The 23,656-nt window shown below is 43.4% G+C and overlaps 1 protein-coding gene across 1 annotated transcript in view; it reads right to left on the bottom strand.

Moving 5' to 3' along the window:
- The window catches only part of LOC138287834 (tight junction protein ZO-2-like), a 390,358-nt gene extending 366,971 nt beyond the window's left edge, over positions 1 to 23,387 (bottom strand). The window contains exon 1 of the mRNA XM_069228742.1: positions 23,239 to 23,387. The gene's annotated coding sequence lies outside the window, so the exon portion shown is untranslated. The remainder of the gene's footprint in view (positions 1 to 23,238) is intronic.
- Between the last annotated feature and the right edge of the window lie 269 nt (positions 23,388 to 23,656).

Genomic DNA, 23,656 nt, shown 5'->3' with positions numbered 1-23,656 from the left:
ATTTGAGTACTCTCGAGTGGTCTGACAAATTGGTGAAGTACTTGGGGGTTTGGCTGAATAAAGATCTGGAAGACTTTGTGAGGAAAAACTGTGAGCGGGCGATCGATAAATTGGAAAACTGCATTACAAACTGGATTAAATTACCACTTTTATTATCTACAGTTAACTATGATTAAAATAATTATCTTGCCTACATTTCTATACTTATTTGTGAACATTCCAATAAATCTTGACTTGCTCCTTCTTTAAAACACTTTGACCGATACGGATACGTTGGTGTGGGCAGGTAAACAGACCAGACTGAACTCTGAAACAACGGCGCTACCGAATGAGCAAGGGGGGGTCTCCGTGCCAGAGCTTGAATTGTACCATCTGTGTGAACAAGTGCAGTGTGAGATGTGGTGGTACTTCCCGATCAGTTGTAGCACCCATGTTGCAACAGAACTTGATAAAGACGGCTCCTGTCCACTATCTGTGATCATCACTCCTACCCCCAACAGTACAAAGAAATAAAGAGACAATCAGCACCAGGCTACATCAATGACAACAGATGCATAAAAGACCGACGTACCCGGCCACGGATTACCCAGAATTACTCTTACTGCACCATCACCAATTCGCTGTTACTGCAGAGGAAGAAAGCTGTACGTCTGTTAAGGTAGGATCAGTTAAAAAGGCTAGGCGCCCTATACCAAAATGGCAAATTGCTTACTCCGACTGACCTACTAGGAGAGGGTACATGGACCAGATATGTTCTTTAGATACTATAGCCTATGAGGTGACATAAAGAGTGCATTCCCCACCTACTTCGCCGAACCCCCAGAGCTCAAACTGCTGACATTACTACGGACAGCGTCATCTAGACATAAATTAATTACTCTTCTGTATAATTCTATCCAAGTTGAATAACAGCTAAAGATACCCTACAAGAGTGCTAAATGGGACAGGACGCTAGAGGCCCAAATGTCTGATGCTACTGGACATTTTAAGGTACACAACGGGGTGGGGGAGGGGCTGACATCTAACCATAGGCTGCACATAATCCATGTCAAATTTCCACACCCACTATATCACATGCCTTCCAGTCTTCACAGAAGTGGGCTGAGACACCAGGCTAAATGTGATAGGTGCTCTGAAGACTATGCAGAATGTATCCATTTACACTTGGTGGTGCCCCTCGATTCAGGACTTCTGGCAGAAGTTCTGGGCCTATCAGCAGATATGACCCAGAATGATATTGAGATATCCCTACAGCCATGCCTTTTGAGACTGGTAAAAACACAGCAACTGTGCGAAGGTTTGTGGCAGTGGCGTTACTCATGGCAAGGAGGTGAGTTCAGTGTCCTGGGGGAGTGACAGAAGCCGAAAGAACAATATTAGAAAGACCTTCAATATTGTTATGAACAACTGAATATATATATGAAGGAGCTGCCCATTACATTCAGGCCAATGGACACTTGGGGACCTTTGAAGGCCTAACTGATGAGACCAGTACTAGATAAAACTCCAGCAGGGAGTGTAGAATGAGAGATTCAGGAAAAAGGACCGCCCTGTGACTGTATATGGTCGAATTGTGCAGTATAAGAGACTTATACCTGACCAATGTAATATACAATGGATTACATTTAGTTTGGCTTCCCATGATTGCATGGCATAATATAACCTGTGATGTGCCACATACTTGTTAACTTTGAAAACACAATAAATAAATAATTTAAAAATCCTAGAATAAGCAAGGTGTTCTTATTGCTAGTTAGCATTACGGGAAATCTTGGGGATTACGCAGTGTAGAGAAAGGCAGTTCTCTTTGCCAAACCCTGCCTCTCCAACAATTAGCAACAATAGGTGTTCTAGAGTGTCCATTTGCTCAGAGAGTGTTTTCAGATCTATTGTGACATCATTTACTGGATGGCCCGTTTCAAGTGTAAGCCTTGCCCAAGCTTAGCTAAGTGGTCCCTAAGCCATTGATGAGGAGTCAGTTGGTCCGTCACACTCCAATTCACTTTCCCCATTGACAATGGTAAAATACCCTTCACATTTTCAATAGGTTAAAACCAGAAGCACGACTCATAACCACTAGAACATGGATTGCTTCTAAAAGCGACGCCACTAGTAGCCTTTACTTCCAAGCCCTGGGAAACAGACACAAAAAGCAAGATATATACACCGGAAGGAGGGGCGTTCGCTCCTCAGCTGCAGCACAGCTGAAGTGCTGCAATAAATCCATTTTGCACTGCGCGAGCACACATGAACAACAAAAAGGGCTTTACACAGGCATTGCAATTGAGAAAATATATAATATACCAGCATGCAGTAAACTATTTATGCATCAAGGAGATGAGGTTGCTCATGCACAGTGTCCTGTGACAGAATCATATTATATTCCCTGTCCTCGTCAAAATTAAGAGCAGAGGAATTTAGCCATAGCAGGGATTTGTAAGGTTAGGGCCCCCACTCACTGACTATAGCAGAGGGTGGAGAAGAATAAAACTCAACTGCTCAGAATGGTGAGGACATGTGTGAGTATGAGCTCTCACAACAAGAGCAGAAAGTACATGGAACGCAGTAACAACCATTGATGACACGAGGGCCTCCTTCAGTAGAGTCTTGACTCTTTAGGGACATGATCACAGCAGATGGCATCTCTGTTGACCCCTGTAAAGTGAAGGCCATCAAGCAACATCTGCATCCAAGCATAAGCCTGACACAAAGAAAATCCTAGAAAGGACTGGGTTCCATTGAAAGACAATATTTGATTTACATTACAAAAAAACAGAACGTCAGGAAGCAAGGGTATAAATGCTGTAATTTTGTTTAAAACAAAGTATTCATGTATGCATGTCTACAGATTGATCACTGCAAGGTAGTAAGCCATGTATAAGATTCTCGCAAACATTTAGATTCTGTTTATTTGTCTAGAGTTTGAAGGGTCAAGGATTACAGCAAGGAAGCAACTTAAATTAAAAATATGTACTTGACATTTGGGTTGTTAAAAATAAAGTGCATAACAAATACATGTGCACAATTTGTTTTTCACTGTAAAACAGAAAAATATTGTGAATTACTTTTCAGCTGCTGATCTCTGTATCCTTTCTTAGGTAATAAGATGAAACTTTTCAAGGACAATAGTTGCAACCTGTTGGCAAAAGTGAATTTTTTCATGGTCTATTGTGTGAAACTTCCTGTGGCATGATACATGCAAGAAGAAAGGTGCAAGAAGTGGGAAGCGCAAAAACATGATTTCATCTAACCTATTTTTAAAGTCATTATTTTACTTCTTGTGCAAAGACTACACGAAGAATGAATGCCTGCACAGAAATCCACAATTTATTTTTTATTGTAGTGGAAAGAAAGCAAGAGAAATGTTTTCATTTTTGTGTAACATTTTGTTTTGTAAACACGTGCTACCAGAATGTTATGTATTTAGAAAAAGTCACAGTTGTGGTCTGTATAACATATTTTGCAAGACAGTTTGAATGTATTTCAGTTAGTCATTTTAACAGACTCTTAGAGGCATATACACACACACACACACACACTCTCTTTCTCTCACTCTTTTTGGAGCTCTATTCATTTTGGTGCTTTTGCTCATACTTGATTAGTATCTGGTTTGAACTTGGCATAGAAGGGTTTACAGAACACTGACTGTGCAAAAAGCTGGGACAGACCTTTGGGGTAAGTGTGACTCTGGGGTCTGCCTGACTTTAACCTCCGATGGGGCACATTCAATCCCAGATTCAAAACAAATAGCCAGGAAATACCCATGCAGTTTTAGGTCATACATGGAGTGGATGCATGAATTAATGTATGATCCAGGTTACAAATAGAGCACATCAGAAATAGTGAGTTTGTCAAGTAGAGCTCACTGGGGATCTTGTTAGTCCAGAAGATAGTCAAGTGACCCACACAGTTGGAAAAGGTTAGCTCACAAATGTAGACCTAAATATGAAAAAAAGGATGTTGTATTACAAATGATCTCCATAAACATCTGATCTTGTTTTTAATTTTGGCAAAGGTTCCCTTGGAATAAACTGAGCTGAAAGAGAGATATGTTTAGGCTATTTTAAAATTATCATGTGGGTGAGAGTCCTTTAAAAGATATTACATCTTTTTCAATGGAGTATAGGGATCTGTAAATCTGCTGCAATATTAAGAAACTTCTTAATTACAACTGAGTTTATGATTTTTGGGAAGATGAACCAGCCTACATAAAAAAAAATCTACCTTTACAATCAATCACGAATTTTAAGTGACTTGGTTATTTGATTACATATTTTCCATCTGATTTGTGTAGGTTTCTGTAAATAATTCATGTGCTGTGTGCATACAAATGATTTTCATTTTTTGTACTATTTTGTCTGGCTATGTTTACTGTTGTAACTTATTATATTCACCAAATAAATGTAATGCTTAAAAGACCAGGTGACAGCCTTTTGATGAATGATTTTCATCATAATTTTTAATCCCATATTTTCTGCAGATTGGCCCTTTCTTTTAGAAGGAGTACATCAACACCAGCACAGGCAAAGAGGGTGGAAGTTAAGGAGAGAAGGACGAGGGTGGCTAAAGGTATATGTTAGCTGTCTAGTCCCTCAGTTTCTCTAATCCTGCTTAGTCTGGCAGGTTGTTGTGGCTGTATGCTGTCTCCAGTTCCTCCTTCTATATAGATACTGGTGCTCGTATCACTTGCTTTCACCTTTTTGTTGTGAATGTCTCTTTATCTTCTGCAGGAACAATCACATCCCCATTTGCGAAACAGAATCACCAATTGTAAAACTGTCATGCTAATGCTATTGTCTCATAGCTTGGAGCATTCATATGTGATTGTCATTTAGGTTTTAAGGTATGAATTTCTCTTGAACCCGTCCACCACGAGGGAAGTCTCCGACAATCCAGTATGCACTTACACTCTGAGCACCATCCATCATGATGGAGATCTCTGAATATCCAATACACACTCAACTCTTGCATGCCATTCACCAAGATGAAGGTCTCCATATAGATTCATCCAGAGACACCATAACAGCTGTCTTCCTTTCTCTTTTCCCTTGCTGCTGTCTGTGTTTAAGCCATTTACAGGTGACACTTATAATAATAGAAGGGAAGGCTGTGTTCACGTTGGATTCAAAACGCCATGGTCCTTGAAAATTTGCCAGGCCTGAAAAATGATTTTTTTACAGGCTATGGCTTAAGCCATAATTAAAATTCAATATGATTTAAATATGGTCCAACAAGAGAGGGCCTTTCCTCTCAACAAGATTAATCAGTTGGTAGCAGCACCACTACCAACTGAAACAACCAGTGCATCAGGGGTAAGTAGCCCCCAGCCTGGGGTTAATATGAGGCTAGATCCCCCATCGGAGAAATCCAGATATGTTTGCTGGAGGGAGTCCTCAGCTATAACACTGGGGTAAAGCTTTCCTTAGCGCCCCCCCCCCCTTTAAATATGGAGATGACCAACATATTTCAACACACAATGTACTCTTCATTTTATTTCTTAGTCACAATATTTTCAGATGGATTAAACCACAGTGGTTTTTATTTCTTCCCATTTGACAAAGGACACTATGTTATGGGATACATGCTTGATTTAGAAAAAACGTATGTAGCTGTTAAAAAAAAAAAAAAAAAAAAAAAAAAAAACACATTCAGTTTACTGAAAATAAATTGAGCTATATTTGGAGAACACTAAATACTCCAGTCAGCTACGTCAAATGTCCAGAGAGCTATATTGACTCATTTCAGCACCTCACCACTGAAGCAGTGTGGACTAACAAGAAGGCAGCAGCTACAGCATTTTATCAAGACTTGCAGGAGGATCTCGAAGATACCTTATTACTGGATGTGAGCTAACCAACTACATTCAGGTTGACCACACATTACATATAGCTGCTCAGCAAAGAATTTGACTAGAATGTTGAGGAACCAGTCCTTAAACTACCCATGCTGTTTAAAGCCAAAAAATCATCAGTGAAAGAAAGCAAAGCAATAATGAGCTGTGTAGATTGGTAACATGTGCTTTACCTTTATTTGAAATAACAAGAGAGGGGATTATGAGATACTGTGGACATTCATGTTATTTTGTGTGGCATTGCAAGGCATTAAGGGAAACGAGGTAGCTCAGTCTGATGGGCAGAACAGAAAGAAGCATTTCCCTTTTTGAAAGATCTGGCTCAAAGCAAGCCTATTTTTTCCTCCCACTTTTCTTGGCCACACACCTTATTAGCATTGATTCTAGAACTTGTGATTAATAAATGTTTCAGATTTTTCAACAGAAGCATAACACACCTAAGAAGAAGTGATAGTGACCTGTTTTTGGAGTGGACAGAACTACCAGAGAGTTAATCTAGAAAGCGTAAAGTTTAGGAACGGTAACCCAATTGGACATTTCACAATGTGATATCATAGATGCTCCATGGGTGGCCATGATTTTAGTGACGTCCTGGTTTTGAAGCCTGCACCCAATCATCAAATGGTCAAAAGACAAAATCATACTGAGCTTGCCACACTGTCAACAAATGTGATACCCGTGTACATCTTCTCCAATACAACAACCCCTAATGTGCTTTTCATAACAGAAACCTGGTGAAATAGTGTTAACTGATGCTGATAAAAACTTTCAGGATGCGTTTAGTCTAAAAGGAGGAACAAACTCTACACAAACATCATTGCATTATTTCTAGGGTCAAAAAGAGAAAATGTTTCTTATAACCCATATAGTAGAAGAAGTTGTGAAAGAATATCTAAAGGAGAATTTAGACATGGTTTTTATTAGGGGTGGGCGAAATATTCAGTTTTCACAGGCAGAATCTGTAGAATTTTGGCGACTCCATATTGCTGTTGTAACTCAGAGTTCTAACCACATTCCGCCAGTCACTGTGGTGGAATTTTCTCTTGCACACAGGAGTGAGATCTGGCATAAGCTAGTGCAATTTTCGGTCACCAGGAGGACATCCGGCGAGATTTTCCCCAAAACGGGCTGCAACGGGCAGTCAGAACCGTTCGTGGTCATAGGGCTGGCACTCAAGTAGAAAATCAACTCAAGCAGCAGTAAAATCAACTCTAGTGGCTGTGCCCTCTGACGCGCCACGTAGTGTTACTCGTGCTTATTTTTCAGCATTGAATGCGCACCCCGCATTGAATCACTGCATGAGCAGCCCAACATGCCTATTTCCGCCCTTTGGAGGAATTTCTCAGAATCTGGCTGTTTTTTTTGTAACTCCTCGGAATTCCCACCTTAGTTCTTATTCAACACTCCAAGACTCTTAGTGGAGCTTCTAACTTCATTATACCAAAACCTGGCAGAGATTGTAGGCCATGTATAGGCTACAGAGAATTAGATATCATTAACATTCACACCTGTAATCCTCTACCATTAATATGTTTACTGGATAAAATTAAAATGGCTAAAGTATTCACCAAATTGGATCTCAGAGGTGCTTAAGATTTCATACAAATCAAAGAAGGAGATGAACAAAGACCACATTTAACCCCCGATATTGAAAACCTACACATGACCTTTGGGTTATGCAATGCCCCTACAGCCTTTCAGTGTTTAGTTATCAACATCTTTCCCTTTTTTCATAATTTATCTAGATTATACCCAAGTTTCTAAAAAAAAAAAAAATACTCTGCAAAGTTTTACAGCATCTTAGAAAACCACATATCTGCACTAATTTAGAGAAAAGTGGTTCTGAAGCAACCTTTTGGTGCTTTATGATCTGTACTAGGATCCATGGTGATGCCTCTTTCAAAGTCATGACAATACAAAAGTGATCTTAATCTAAGAAGGTTAAACAGATACAAAGATTCTCTGGATTTGCAAATGTCATACCAAACGTTTCTGATATTGTTAAACCCATCATGAAACTCACTCCTCCATGAATACCATTCATATTGGGGCCAGAACAACAGTCTGCTTTCCATAACCTTAGGACCGCACTCATCTTAAGTCATGCAAATACAGATCTAGAGTTTATGTTGGAAACAGATGCATCTGCAGGTGCAATGGTCTCTCAAAGACATCCACAGACAGCAGCCCTAGTAGATTTTAAACCAGAACACTCAAATGCAGAGAAGAATTGTACTATAATAATAATTATGAATGCGCTGGCTACCAAAGAAGACATTGTGCATTGGATGCATTACTTTGAAGGAGCACTGCATTATGTTCTGGTGTGGGCCAGTCATAAGCATCTGCCATTTCTTAAAACTTTGAAGTGTTCCATCTCGTCAGGCCAGGTAATCATTATTTTTCTTGCGCTTTCAGCACCCTATCTCCCACCTTCCTGAAATTCTAGTGTTAAAGCAGATGCCCTCTCTTCACAAACAGAAGAGCTGGATGGGAAGTACCAAGCCGCTTCCATTTTGCCAATACCAACCTCAGATCCACCATATGATGAAAAGTTCTTAGATCAAGTTAAAAGGTGTATATAAACCACAGGCATGCAACACTGGCTAGCAGTTAATTCCTATGTCCGACTATATCAGGAGCTGTTTTCAAGAGAACAAGTTATTGCCTACAGAAGAACTTCAACTTAAACCCATATGTAGTGTTAGAATTCCACAGCCGCAAGCCACCCTGTGGAAGGAAACACTACTGACTTGCACTTGACATTTTTGGTGGCCACACATGGCCTGAACAATCAAGTCCAAGGTACAAAGTGTTCCACACGTGCTCAGAAGAAAATATTTCAAAGGCCTGTAAGATTTTTGCTACTCCTCCTCATGTCTTAATTGGCATGGTCACTCGTCGCTATGGACTTTACTGTGTAACTTCACAGTTCAGTGCCATTTTAGTGGTGATAGGCTATGTAACTAAGGTGGGACGCTTAGTAAGCTTAAACAACTGCCAACTGATCCTGCCCTAGGGAGGAACTTCATTGGCAAACTCTTTCCTCTCCATAGTCTGCCATGGTGAACTGTGACTATTTAAGGGGGCCAGTCTATTTATAAACCCTTTGAAACAACTTCTAGAAGATGTGCATTCCTTTGTCGTCTGTATACAAGCTATCATCCATAAACAGATGGACAGGCATAACTTGAACAATATTTAGGTTTCTTCTAACGTCACGACAGCAGGACAAGGTGCAGTAGTTGCCGCTGGTACAGTTTGCCTACAAACATTTATTACATAGTGCTTTGGGCTATTCTCCAATTCTATGTTTGTATGGTGTACACATAAAGATGTTTCCAACATCTAGTCCTGCTGGTCAAGTTACCCCAGTTTCAGCAGTTCTCCATTTCATCTATAAAGTCTGACATCAGACAATCTAGTTTTCAATAAGGAATAAGCAAAGACTGTCCCCTGGTCTTTCACAGCGTTCATCACAGAGCCAATGGCATAAGTGAGTGTAAAAGAATAATCAATTGTGGAACTATCTTTCCACTGTTATTTCTCCTTAGTGCAAGGTATTTATATGTGATTTGATGTAGGTTATTAACCAGTACCCACTTACTTCTATCATGAGCGAACTCTCCAGCTATCCAGTAGGCATTTACCCAACAAACACCACCCAGCACAAAAGAGATTTGACTATCCAGTACGATCTTCCACCTTGAATGCCATCCACCATGAGGGAGGTCTCAGAGTAACACATATGGACTAACCCACTGCTTAATTTGTGCTTGTTGTTGCTGGTGCTGAGCACCGGCACTTATTTTTGAGGACTGGCGCTTAGTCTTCTGCCTCAAGTATTTTCTGCGAGCAAAAGATACGTATGGGAAAGATGGAGGAAGAGAAAAACGAAGGAAAGTGTCACAAAGGGATAAAGTAGAAAGCTTCAAGAGTGAGCTGAAGGGGCAGGGAGTGGCTTTAAATGGATTGAAGAGGCCCGAAATGACTTCAGGATTACACTACCTCAGTATTCCGTGTTTGCACATTTAATTGAGCAGTGCGTGTTTAAGAGGGGGGCTTTGGGCACTGGCACGTTTTTATTTACAAATTAAGCACTGGACTAACCTCTTGCATACCATTCACTGACTGTATACCATTACCTGGAGAGATGCTTGGACAGCTGTGCTTCGCTCTCTCATGCTTCATTTTCCATTCTGCCCTTGCTTCCCTCTGTGCTTCAGTCATATATCAGCAATACTTACGACTGTAAAGGCATAGCTAGATTAGAAGCACCGTGGTCCATGATCTAGTATTTTATGGTGCAATCGCTCATATCTTACTCTCAGTAGAAACGGCAAGAAGTAAACTTTGATACTTATGCTGTTCCACTATCAGTATCAACAATCAACAATTACTGCTCAGATGGTCTCATATTGAGAGATACCTGACCTACATGCAATTAATATATCTGTAATGAGACTGTTGTGACACTATTTTAAATCGGAGGACCTGCACATCCATAAACACACACAGAATTTGTAAATCGTATTTAAAGCCATATTTATCACAAGATTCAATTTGCTGCCCTGATGAAAGCTTGAATTGCTTTTGGGAGAAAGGTAGACACTGTCTTCAGGTATTAGTAGTAACAAAGATGTAATGGACCTGTGAATACTGCACACTCATAACTGCAAAATATACTCAGAGTTCAGTCTTATTGTCTCATTGGCATTTAAAAAGGATGGTCACTGTTTAACACTAATAATGGAATGGGTCTCGGTTGGCGGACACTTTGGTTGTCTTTGTGATTATTGGTTGCACTGATTTTTCTACTCATACAATTATTCATTATGATGTACCAAGCTTGAGGCACTAAGGTATATGAGGATACTCCATAGAAATAAAAGATATGTTAGAGGAATGGAAGACCACCTTTACAATACTGTCTTTGCGACAATACCTTTACCATGCATTGCCTTTACAACACACATGCCTCTACCTTGAAGGTAAGTACCATTAAATTAAGTGTATGTCTATAGATGATTTAGGGGTGGGCAAGGTTACTGGGTGGTAACAGAGCTTTTAAGGTTTATGGGTGGGCAGGGGTATAGGTTGGTAATAGTAATTTAAAAAGAGGAGTTTCGGGGATCCTCTCAATAATAAAAATATAAAGTTATAGGTATTTTTCGAGAAAAAAGTGCAGCAAGAATTGGGGGGAAGGGGGTGGGAGTTCCCCGTCCAAAAAAAAGAAAAGATTATATATATATATATATTTTTATATATATATATGTATAAAAATAAATATATTCACTAAGAAGAGAAAGCCAAAGGTTAGGGGACGTTATAGTTAGAAATTTAAAAATCCTTGACTTAAAAAAAAGAAAAGAAAAAAAAAGAATGTTACACAGACGTTATAATTAGGCTTACTTCTTTTAAACGTACAAAACCATAGAAATGTACAGGTTAGAATTATCTCAAGTAACTATAACTAGTGCCCCAAGGTAACAATAACACGTGCCCCCACCATGCACAGTATTTCATCAAAAATGTTACTGCAAATATTACATTGATGTTAATAATGACGTTATCAAAGATGTCATGAGTGCTGTAATTTGTGGGATAATTACCAGTGCATGGCGACGGCACAACCTATAGTTACCATTGGGCACGAGTTATAGTGACTTGAGATAACTAACTAACGCAGGTGAATTTCTATGGTTTTGTACGTTTAAAATATGAACCTAACCATAACATCCCAGTAACCTTTGTTTTACTAAGGTAATGTCTATGTTTTTTAATTCTATTTCCTAACTATAACAACCCTGTAACCTTTGCTTTTTTCAGTGATTTTTAAGGTTTCTTTAAAATAAAGTAATTTTAATTACTATAATTAATTCAACCACAGTCAGCACCGTCTTCGGCTGTGCATGGCGGGGTTGGCTGCAGGGCCTGGCCTGGGGCCACCCCTCTATAACCGCCCAACACCTCACTACTCACAGCTTTTGGCCGTGCATGGCAGGACAGGCCCTGTGGCCAACACCCCTATGATCTCCCAACCAAGCATCACGCACAGCTGGTGGGAGTTGACAGCAGGGCCTGCAGCCAACCCACTACAGTCACTCAACCCAGCGTCATGCACGGCCAAGGTCTCAGCACGAGTGGACAAGAAAGAATCCACTCATCAGTCACTAAATGAGATATTGTGCTCGAAAAAGGCAAGGATGCAAACACCTCCATCAAGGATTAGAGACAACTTTTCAAGGTGGAAATGGAGAAAACACTCATGCTTTGCCTTGGCCATGTAAATGAAGTTAGGATGATTAGTACATTACAGAAGTGGAGCTTCAACATCGACACCTACTTTGTTTATATCTATAAGTGCTTCCCTTTGATGTTTAATTTATGTGACATGAGAATTGTGCCATAATGAATTCTGCCCTGTGTATTTATCAAAGAAGAGTCTACCATTTTGTGCAAAATGCCTACACAACTGGAGTACTTTCTACCAGCTAAATAGTAAGTGCTACCTCGTTGTGTAAATGTATAGTGCAACTCCTACACTACAGCTGTGTAAAGGACATCAAGCAAATGTCTCCAGTGACTTTGTGTGCCTGTAACTTTGCCAATGTGATTGATCCTTCAGTGTCTTCATCAGAAAATTTTGAAGGTGGAATCGCAGATCTGCAGTTCAACCTTGAAAATAATGTGTTTTTTTTTTGTAAAAAAATTTTGGGGGACAGCGGGGAGAGCCTTAAGGTCCCCGCAGTACTAGCTAGCTGCCATTTCCTGTGGGACCCTGCATTGCTCTCACAAGCATGAGGATGCTTTAAATAACAGCTCCCTGCTTGCTGGAGCAATGTTTTCATCTCTTTCAAGAAATAAAAACTCATCTTTCAGCAAGTGGAAGTGCTGGACAGTTCCAGATTGCTAAAAGCAGTGCTATATTTGTTCTTTGCTTGGTGGGAGCTGCCAGCTCCCACCAAGCAAAACCAAACAGCTGCCTCCTTAGGGTTGGTACCTCAGGAGGTAGCAGGAACCAGCTCTGTGAGGTGGTGGTCTCAAGGGCCATCTGTTGCTCCCCGACCAGCATTTACTTTAGCCCCGGGGAGGTGGTGGTCCCTGGAGCTGTTTTTCTGTGACGGACCACCTTCATTATTTTATTTTATCCCCAAGGAGGTGGCTGCCCCCGGGGCGCCACAAGCCCCTCCCCCAATAAACTGTATGAATTGCCCTGGGGAGGTGGCAATCCCCGGAGCGTGGGGGCCGTGCAGCCACCCATACATTGTACTGCTTGCCCCAGGGAGATGGCAGTGTCCCCCCGCATGGGGGTCCCCCCGCATGCATACTACTTCACTGCCCCGGGGAGGTGGTGTCCCCCGTTAGTGGGGACCATTCATGGTTTCCCCCACGTTCATTCAAGAACTTTTGCCCTGGGGATGTGGCGGTCCCTGGGGCACAGACAGGCTGAGCTGGCCCACCAGCATACATAATTTGGAGTGCCCCAGGGAGGGGGCGATCCCAGGGGATGCAGGGGTCACAGCCCCCGCATTCATTTAAGTACTTTTGTCCTGGGGAGGTGGTAGTTCCTGGTGCTTTGATAAGCCCTAGGGGGTTGGGGGAAGGGGCAGGTGCCCTGCTCCTATAATTTGGCAATGCCCCTGGGACCTGGACCACCCGGGAGCAAAATGAAAAGCAATTGCGGGAGACCCGGCTTGCTTATATTTAAAAAAAAAAAAAAAAAAAAAGGGAAGAAGAACAACAACTGTGGCAAATATCCACAAGTATTTGCAATTTTCACTGCAATTTTTCTTTATGTTTATTTGATCAAAATGGCCTGGTTGAAGTGTTGGCAGCTAATCAAATCTCTGCCTGTGATTGGGAGTATTTGCAAATTTGTTGTGGCTATATATATATATACACACATATATACACACACACAATTTGGACTTCCTTTAATTTCTCCTTAACTACTGAACAGATTTACACACACTAAAAATGGTTCACCTGCGTACCAAGAGCTACCTTTCTGCCACATTTGGTGTAATTCCATCCAGCAGTTCGGGCTGCAGGCATGTCTAATGAGTCTATAGAAATTAACCTGGGAAATGCACTTTTTTTTTAGGCCCCCCCCCCCCCCTCCCCTTTCTTCTCGGCCCCTTACTTGATGGATCACCCTGGAACTTTCCATGCACAGCAAGATTCCTGGGCACACTTTTCTGGGAAAATTGTGTGACGATTAGTCAAACAGTGCCAAAGATATAGGCAAGTCAAAAAATGCTTTTTCAATGGAAATTAAGACTGCCAGTAGGTGTTATAAATCTACACATTTCACTTACCTTAAATATACTTACCTTGCTTGGTGAAGGCATATTTGTGGTAAAGGCTTTGAACTACAATTGTACTGCATGGTAAAGATTCATGGTAGAGGCATGCGTTTTAATGCCATACAACTGAAGGAACACACTATACATGTGAAACTATGTAGACGTTATGCTGCAAGGTAGGAAAGATTTTTGGATTTATGTGGGGTCTTCTAAGGGCAGTTGAAGGTCTTCTCTTTTGCTTTTGAATATCATGAAATTATAATCTCTCAATGGGTCTCTCCAATCTCTTGCCCGTGTGCCATAGGGTAACAAAATATCCCTTGCTTTCATTACGTATGTTGATACTAGGGCATTATGTATTATGGTAGGCTGATCTTAAATTTAGCAACTCTCATTGAGCCACAACGAGAAAAGACAGAATGGAACTAGATAAAAATAAATAAATAAATAAAAAAAAAAAAAAAAAAAAAAAAAACCCCAAAAAAAAAAAAACTTGCAGACAATCACAAATGAATTTCTGTCAAACTTCACAATGGTTTATTACACCACTCAAAATTAATACAAATTTGCAGAAATTTCTTGTCCCCCACAAACAAAGGGCAAATTCTAAGGCAGGAGAACAGACAGGGACAATACGCAAAATTTGCAAATGCCAGATACAAAACAGCACCCACAGGCCAGAATTACTGGTGGATGAAAGAGAGACAATCGCAACCATCTGGGTTCCAGCAATTTCTTCTGGCTGTAATTGGGCATCAATGCAATAACAGTCATAGAGCACAAGCAAATGCTACCATTATTTAAGGCATCTGTACGTCACCCTTCCATAATGATATAAAAGTGGACGCCCAACATAAATGTTTATCTGTCAAGAAGGAATATTGGTATTGTGCTGATAACTATAGTGTCTGTCATCACAGCAGATACTGGCAAAGGTAGCAGAGTGTACTGAGGCAGAAGAGAAAAAAAGAAAAAAAAATGAAATCTGTGAGATCCCTCATTGAAGGTGCCAAGCCAAAAGCACTGGAAACTTAAGACTGTCAAACAAGAATTCAAATAGATAGTGGATCACTATTTGAAGGCAGAAAGTTCTGTAAGAACCCGGTGATATTTACCATTGTCCATTGACAGGTCATCCTTCCATCTTCACAGGCAAACAGGCTGAACAGATTCAAACAAGGGGTGCACCATCAGACATGCTAACCTTAAGGGAAGAACCCCCATTGTCATGAAATGTGGGTGCCTCTGCTTCCCAGTAGAAGTTCATGGATAAATTATTTTTATTATGAAGTTACGTAATGGAGGGGTGTAGTATACAGCTAAATGCCTACAACCCAGAGGGGCCAGCAGTGAGGCACATCGAAGGAAGTAGGTGTACACAGATCTTACCAACAACCCAAGGGACGGCAGCGATAATGAAACCAGTGACCATTATGTTAGTAAAATAAAGGAGAAAACAACAATCCCTTAGAACAAACCCCACCACCCCGCAATCCTACAGATATTGTAAGTAAATATTAGGCTTTGAGAATCAGTTGCTTCTAGGGGCAGCATACAATAAAGATGACATCTCCAGATGGCAATGAGGGGGTAGGAGTCGGGAGTGTCAGAGGGACTGCAGCAGCCACAAATGTTTCATTTAAGTGAGACAGGTTAGTTCGTTGAATTTCATAGATAAGATGCGTATTTAGGGGGCCTACTCTGTGGAGTAGTCATCTAGCCTCTGATCTAGTGTGAGCAACATTTTTTCCATGTCTGGAATAAGCCATAAGTTGTGTAGCCAGGATGTATATTGAAGGAATTTAGCAATTCCCCAAAGGGCAAGGATTTCTTGGTGTGCTGCCACTAATGGCAGGGCCATACGTTGACATCGGTATGAGTAGAGAGGTAACGTCTGGGGATTGGGAAGTCCAACTATTGTGTAGGCTAGGAACAGAAGGACAGAGGTCTCAAATGCTTTTGAAATGTCATCTAGCACCTGTGCTCAAAAGCATGAATGTTTGGGACAGTGCAGCAAAAGGTGTATTAGTGTGCCTGTCCTGTCACACCCCCTCCAGCACTGCTTGGTGTGCTCAGAGTGCCACGCTCCTATTCTGGACGGAGTTAGATACCAGTAGGACAGTATCTTATATGGAGTCTCTGTGCTAGAGATGCTGTGTGCCTGGCTCCATGATAGATAGCTGCCCAATCTGCATCGGAGAGAGACCTGCTGAGCTCCTCCTCCCACCGCCTCTGCCCAGGTGTGCAGCTGGTGGTCACCTCTTGACTAAGGATGGCATACAATTCAGTGATTAGGGTGTCATTGCTTTTCAGGATTAACCATTTTTCGAAGCGTGTCGGGGTCCTTATCGCATAGGGCCGGAGAGAAGGCTACAGTACCTAATGTCAGACTTGGAGATATTGTACCCAGTCAGCCTCTTCCAGGTCAAAGTCTGCTTTAAGCTTCTCAAAGGGAATATTCCCTTTGGGTGGGGGGTGGGGGGTGGGGTAAACAGGGATTCGATTATTTTACTGCCCCTCTTGTGCCAATGTAGGAACCAATCAAGCTGGAGACCGGGTGTGAACTCATGGTTGTACAGGATTGGTGTCACTGGGGGAAGGGAAGGTCATCGGCCCCTCTTTAGAGACCACTGTATCCCACAGTCAGAAAATTGCACCTGTCACTGGAGATGACTAGAGTCCCCAAGCTCTGTGTTTCTTGGGGAGCCAGGGTTCTTTTCAAACATGAGAGCCTGCCACTGCCTGGTCCAAGAAAAACCAGTGTTTCGCAGTGAGCAGTCTGCTTTATTCCACCAGAAACCATAATTGCGAGGCCTGGTAGTATCTCAGGAACAAAGGCATGGCAAGGCTGCTCTCCTGTGTCGGTCGGTTAAGGAGCTGCTTCTGTAGGCGAGGCTTCTCCCCTGCCCAAATAAAATGGTAGATAGCAATCTGCATGGAACGGAGTGCTTGCTTAGGAGGAGTCAGCAGCGGGGCTTGGAAAAGAAAGAATTCTCAGCAGCGTGGTCATTTTGAGGACTGCGATTTTGCCTAGCCAAGGAAGACCCAAACGTTCCCATTCTCTTATGTCTGCCTTGTCTTGTTTGGTCAGAGTGTTGTAGTTCAAGGAGATGGTTCAGTAGATTGACTTTGCCAATTGAATCCTGCGGCATGGGATATGTTCGGAGGCCCACTTGAATTAAATTGGGCCTGGAGGGTAGCTTCAGTCGGGGAAGAGACAGAAAGATTCTGAATTAGTGATTTCCCCATACTGACATTGAAGCCAGGGAACATACCAAAGGTCTGCAGCTCTATCTGGGAAAGCTAGCCTGGTCGGGTGAGATCAGTCCCGGCATTAGTGAATGGAGACAGTGCGCCAGTACACTAATGAGCAATTTGGCATCAGCATTTAGGAGAAATATAGTTCAGTAAGACCCACATAATGCTGGATCTCTGCCTTGTTTAGGGATAATTGTTATGGAGGCTTCTAGCATGAAGTTGGTCAGGGAGCCCAAGGAGGCAAGACTTGAAAATTCGCATTAGGGTTGGTGGTAATTTGTGGGAAAAGATTTTGTAAAATTTAAGGGGAAAGCTATCCGGACCTGGCGACTTCATGGTTTTAAGACGTGAAATGGCTGACATTACTTCCTCAATACATATGGGTTTGTCTAGGGATTCAGCTGTGTGTGGCATGTACAGTGTTGGAGTGTGGGGTGTAAAGTAGGCTGTGGAGCCCTTGATAGCTCCCTGAGGTTCTCTGTACAATGCTTTGTAAAAGTGTTTGAAAGCATCAGAGATCAGTGTGTCAGAGCGTACCTCAGTAGTGAGAGTGGGTCTTATTGCTCGGACAGTCCCAGATTTTGTTTTGGTTAAAAGGCGGTGAGCCAGGAGTTTTCCTCAGTGGTTACTCCAGAAATACAATTTGTACTTCATGCGGATCAGCACGTATTCCACTCTAAGTCTAAGTGTTTGAGGAGCAGACGAGTACGTTCCAGTTCTCTCCAGACCAGTGGTGCCCCAGTACGTTTGTGGATCGCTTCTAGCTCCGAGACTTTCTGTTTGAGGGTCTATTGCTTCTCCTTGTGGAGACAGCTTTCTGAGGCAGATAGGGGAGAATTCATCACTAACTACCAGTTTCAAGTTCCCAAGGGGAGGACAGAGCGACCTGGACAGTGTTGTTAGCCTGTAGGTAATTGTCTATTGTTTTCCTATGTAGCATGGGACTGAAGTAGCAAACATGGAGTCGCCAACATGGAGTGTCCAGCCGGGTGTGGTCTAGGCCTATGGTAATGGGGCATGGTCCGAGAGTGATCTAAGAGCTATGGCTGAGTCACTAACTAGAGTCTGAATGGCAGGGGTTGCCAGGAATTAATCTATTCGGGCGTATGTTATGTGCGCTTCTGAGGAGCGGGTATAGTCCCTAGAGTTGAGATGGTGTACCCGTCAAATGTCAGCCAGTCTGTTGTCTGCCAGCCAACAACAGCCTTAGGGCGATATTGCCCAAGTTTAGTCCAAGCTTTGGGCAAAGCGATCAAGATGGTTGTCCATGACCAGATTTAATTCACCCCCAAATCAGTACAGCCACGTCCAGGTTTTGAAGTAAGGGAGTGAGGGTATTTGTGATAAATGTCTCGTCAGTCATTTGGGGCATATATGCTGGCTATAGTGAAATGCAGGGTCCCCAGGCATAGTCTGCATGCAAGAAATCATCCCTAAATTTCAGTCACTTTGGAAATTATGTCACCCTTAAACCAGAAGGAAAATAAGTTAGCTACCCCTCCCCTTTTCATGGCATTAGTAGACCATAGTTGACGCATGGACCACCGCAATTGATTACAGGGTATGTCTTTAGTTAATAAATGAGTCTCCTGAAGTAGGCAAATGTTGCTGCCATAGCGCTCTAGGATGGTGAGGCTTGCTCTCCATTTAGTGGGGTTGTTTAGGTCTCTGACATTGATGCTCACGATTTTAACTTCTAGAGTCATCATTCGGTGGGAAGCAAGGGTCACGCAAGACACTGGAGGGAGGATTCCAGAGCACTAAGTGGTGGGCTCTGCGTAAGAACCACTGATGTAGCCGACCCAGACATGTATCAATGCCACATGAAGTAGGAAGGAACAATATCCCCAATAAGAAAAAAATAAGAACAACAATATATAAACATGAACAAGTCCATCATCAGTGGTGGTCAGCAAAGTCAGGCAGGCCAGTGGGGTAAGTCATAACCGTCAAATGGAGAGAGACTCTTAAGGTGGTTTTACTGTGTGGTGTATCTGGCTTTCCAATCCCGCCTCTATAAAGCCCTCCTGCCTCTAGAATCATAGTTGTATTACAGGAGTCTTCTTGCCGTCAAGGCCCCTCATGCTTTTCAATGTCTCCGGTCAGCGTCTGGAGTAGTAATAGTCCCTCCTTAACCATAGTAGCAGAATCAGGCTAAACTCCAGTGGATGGGTCTTTGGCGCGTTGCCATTGTAATATCTTTCACTTTTTGTTGTCTGGAGATCCATCTTGACTGTTACTTGAGATGCGGTCAGTGATGCCAAGTATGCTGCAGGCTTCCCATAGTGAACTCAGTTGGAGCAATTTCCAGTTGAGGCGAAATATAATCCTGAATGGATGATCTCATGAGTATGTATTTCCCGCTTTGCGTAAGTGGGCCAGGACAGGGCAGAATTCTTGACTCTTCTGGAGGGCTAATGCAGACAGGTCTTGATATAATTCAGGAGTATGGTCTTGGAAACATATCGGGTGGGCCTCTCTGGCCTTGTGTAGAATGTTTTCTTTCATCTGAAAGTCATAGACCCAGGTCAATATAATCGGCCGGTGGAGCCCAGTCAGATCTCGGTGGGCCCACGCAATCAAGTTTTAGATTCATGTCCTCTGTTACTCCACGAATGTGACAAAACAGGGCACCCACATATTCTCCCTCTGATGCGCATATTGTTCCTCCTGGAATGATTCTCAGGATCTTCAGCATAAGCCTGGACCTCAATGTGTTGCTCTTTCAAGCGCAGAACTTCTTGGTGTAACCATTTAACCTCCTCATCTAACCCGCTTTGCTGTGCTCCACTGCAAAGATCCTGTTGCCAATCTCCTCCAATTTACATCGGACCTCCCGAAGTCTGCAATAGGCTTTTCACCACTTGTAAATCGTGTCATAGAGAGGTGAAGAGATCTTCCAGGAATGACCGATACAGCACCTTCCTTGTCCCCTGCTGCGAGAGAGGTGTCTGCTTCGTCTGAAGGTGATGTGTTATCTCCAGCTTCCCCGGAGGATTTTGTAAGCATTTCCTTGAGGGATCGGTCCTATTTAGACTTGGCGGCAGCCATGGTGTGTTGCACTGATTAGTTGCTGGGGGTGCATTGGAAAGCACCTCCGCAAATGCTCTCTGCAGTACACCAGGAGACCCACAAACCGTCTAGAAGTGGGGTTAGGTACGAGGGGGGAAATGAGGGGCAATGCTTTGTCTCTGAGCTTTGTGTGATTCTCCAAGGCCACAGGTATGCGAGAAGGTAGCCAGTCCCCCCCCCCCCCAACGAATCAGAAGTCAATGTCCCAGTAATCTTTATGTGAGTGCAGCATGGTGGGCCCCGCATGCTCGACAGGCTGTGGGTGAAGGGGGGCTAGGGGGGGGGGCTTTAAACAGAGTGCTCAGTGCGGGCCCAGGCTCCTCTGGAAGTAGCATATTGAGCTGGCGCAGGACAGAGAAGAGGGGGCAAAGGGCTAAGTTGTGTCACAGCCACAGGTCAATGGGCGACCAATGCGAGTCCTGTGCTGCGTGCCTGCAACAGTGCTTTTCATTTGATGTGATGGGCCTTTGGCACCAACAAGGGTGTCGGTGTTGCTCCAGGCTAAATGTGAAGTGTTTTAAAAAAAATGAGGGGCCGCCGGCTGGGCCCACGCCAGGAGGACAACCAGTCAAGAAGTCGAGTTTGGCTATTCTATACTGAGCAGTGCATCGGCAGGCCGCAATCCGATGATCGCCATGCAGTCTGCCCCTGGCCCACTACTGCGCAGCCAGGTCCAAATTGGGTCTTCCCAGGTCCCAAATCGATTCTTTCTCGGGCCCTTCTCAGCCCTCCTCAGTGGCAGGCAGGGGAGCAGGAGATCTCTGATGTTTACAGCCACCCCTCCTTAGGCTGACATTGGTCTCCTCGGGCGACACCCACATTCACCTCCTCTCTCGATAAAGGCTGCCGGCCCAGGGCCGATTCACCTCTTCCTCAGAGTTGCGTATATGTGGAGCCCACCAAGGGAGTTGCTCGGCGGAGCCCCTCACAGGAGCATTGTGCCCCAATCAGAGAGAGTGGGGGAAGCCCTTCTAGCAGTCTGGTCAGGCCTCGGTGTACCCGGGTGGGCCGCCATTCATCTCCCAGCAGCCGCGCCTGCCGTCCTGTCCCTCAGTGCAGTCAGGCAAAACTTCAGTTCTCAGTCGTGGGCGCTGATCGTAAGCACTCGCAGGGGGCGAGTGGAATCAGGCAAAAGAAGAAATCTGTACAGGGCTCAAGGGGACTATTAATATACAGCAGGAAAGGCGCTGTGCTGTGCTGTAGAGTCGCTGAGGTCGGAGAGACCAGGGAGAGAGTCTCTTTCGATCGCCATCTTGGCCACGCACCCCCGCAGTAGAAGTTTAAAGGGCTAGAAAATAGAATTATGTCAAGAACAGTAAGCGATGCTAATACTTGACCTCCAACCTGTTGGACTTGTGTGTGCACCAGGCCTTAGGAGTCAAATGCTGCGTGCTACCTGAACCCTGCCCATAGTGAAAAGCCAGAACCAGCAGTATGATGACTGAAGCCAAGGGTGCCAACATATCCATGCCAACAAGAATAAAAAGAGGTCTACTCCAGTGGTCAATCAAAAACTGACTAGTCACAAGAAATTACTGAACAATATTGAGAAGTACTCCTGAGGGCTCGATCACAGAAAACCCATCACTGAACCTAGTTAGTACTTAGAACAGAAGAAAGAACAAAAAGGACACCGATAACAGCCAGAAGTATAGAAGGTCCGTCCAAATGTTCTACCACACATTACAACGGATTGCTTAAACATCAAATGGTCAAGCACTTATAACTCCAGGTCACCAACACACAAATGTAATGGTTTGTAAAATGAAAGTCTAGGCTGAAACATGGTGCCCCCGGTGATTTGTACAAACAACCGTGCTGCTGTAAATCCGAACCCCCCCTCACTGTATGCATAGATAGCCTCTTAAAATAAGTTTATCCAAAGTAATCATCACTATCTCCAACACTGTTACATTCATGTAACATACCGATACCAGGTCCACCACCAGAAAAAAGGCTAAACCATTAACTTCTGCCATCTGCCACCCTCCCGGTCTCCCCCTCCTCGGGCTGAGCCCCAACTGGCCAATCAGAGACCTGTGAATATTTTTCTGGCCGCTGCATCAGGTGTGACTCCTATCAGACAACACACAATCTTACTATTCTGTTCTCCGTTGCAGCCCAGCCTGTCAGCCAGGGCAGTGGGCGTTTCTGCAGCTGCCTTTTGAAATCTGCGAGCTCGGACTTGTACTCAACAACCACAGCCTCACACTGAACGTTTAGAAAAGAAAAAAAAAAAATCAAACGATACCTTCGTAAGCACACAAAATACACTTGTATAATATAACCTCGGAAACGTGCGTGGTTTACACAGATGTCGAGCGGTCCCATTTCATGTGTGACACCGTCAGGCAAGTTCAGCAGTTTGCCCAAGAGCATTATGCGTTGTGGCATCTGTAGTTCTGCTTCAAGCACGTTAAGTATAGGCTCAAAAGTTCCATCGTGAGAAACGATGTTAACTCAAAAGTGACTGGCTCGCAGTGTCAGTTTCAGACACAGGGCTACGAAATTAAGCCAGGTGAGTGTAACACACTCCAGCCAGTCTCTGTGCTGCGCAAAACAAACAAAAAACACAAAACACTTAAGAGCAACAGCTGCGCACGGCTAGATTACTCAACTATGGGAGACAAGTTAGCTTGAATAATCTTTACTTTAGTTAGTTTAGTACAAAGACATTCGCAAAAATAAAAACAGGAAGCGAACGCGAGCCATCAGCACACCTTCATTATAAATGGCAGCTTTACTCACCTCCTGCGGCTGGGACCGCCTGGGGCAGCCTCCTGACCCCGGTGGTACTGCCCGGGCTGCAGAAAGCAGATTGTCCTCTAAACGTCAAAATAAATTAGACTTTCCAAAACCTTTCTTTTCGTCTCCGCGGGACGGAACAGAGGATGGGTGAGGCCGGAGAAGGGCGTGTAAGCTCCAGCAGCGTGAACTGTGAGTCAGGCTACTTCCTGTTTGGAAAGACGCGGGGAAAGGGGCGGGGCAAGCTCTTCCTACCTGGCAGGTAAGTTCAAGACTCTGTAGAGAGGAAGAAAGGGCGCGTTTCCGATGCTGGAAGTGGTCCTCGGGTGATATACTGCACCCAAGGCTCTTGATGAAAATGATAAACGCTGAGCCTTGCTGGCTTTTTCTGTGCTTGAGTCTATGTTTTTTTTTTTTTAAT

The sequence above is a fragment of the Pleurodeles waltl genome, chromosome 1_1 (assembly GCF_031143425.1).
Source record: "Pleurodeles waltl isolate 20211129_DDA chromosome 1_1, aPleWal1.hap1.20221129, whole genome shotgun sequence".
Taxonomy (NCBI): Eukaryota; Metazoa; Chordata; class Amphibia; order Caudata; family Salamandridae; genus Pleurodeles; species Pleurodeles waltl.
This window is presented reverse-complemented; position numbering and strand designations above follow the sequence as displayed.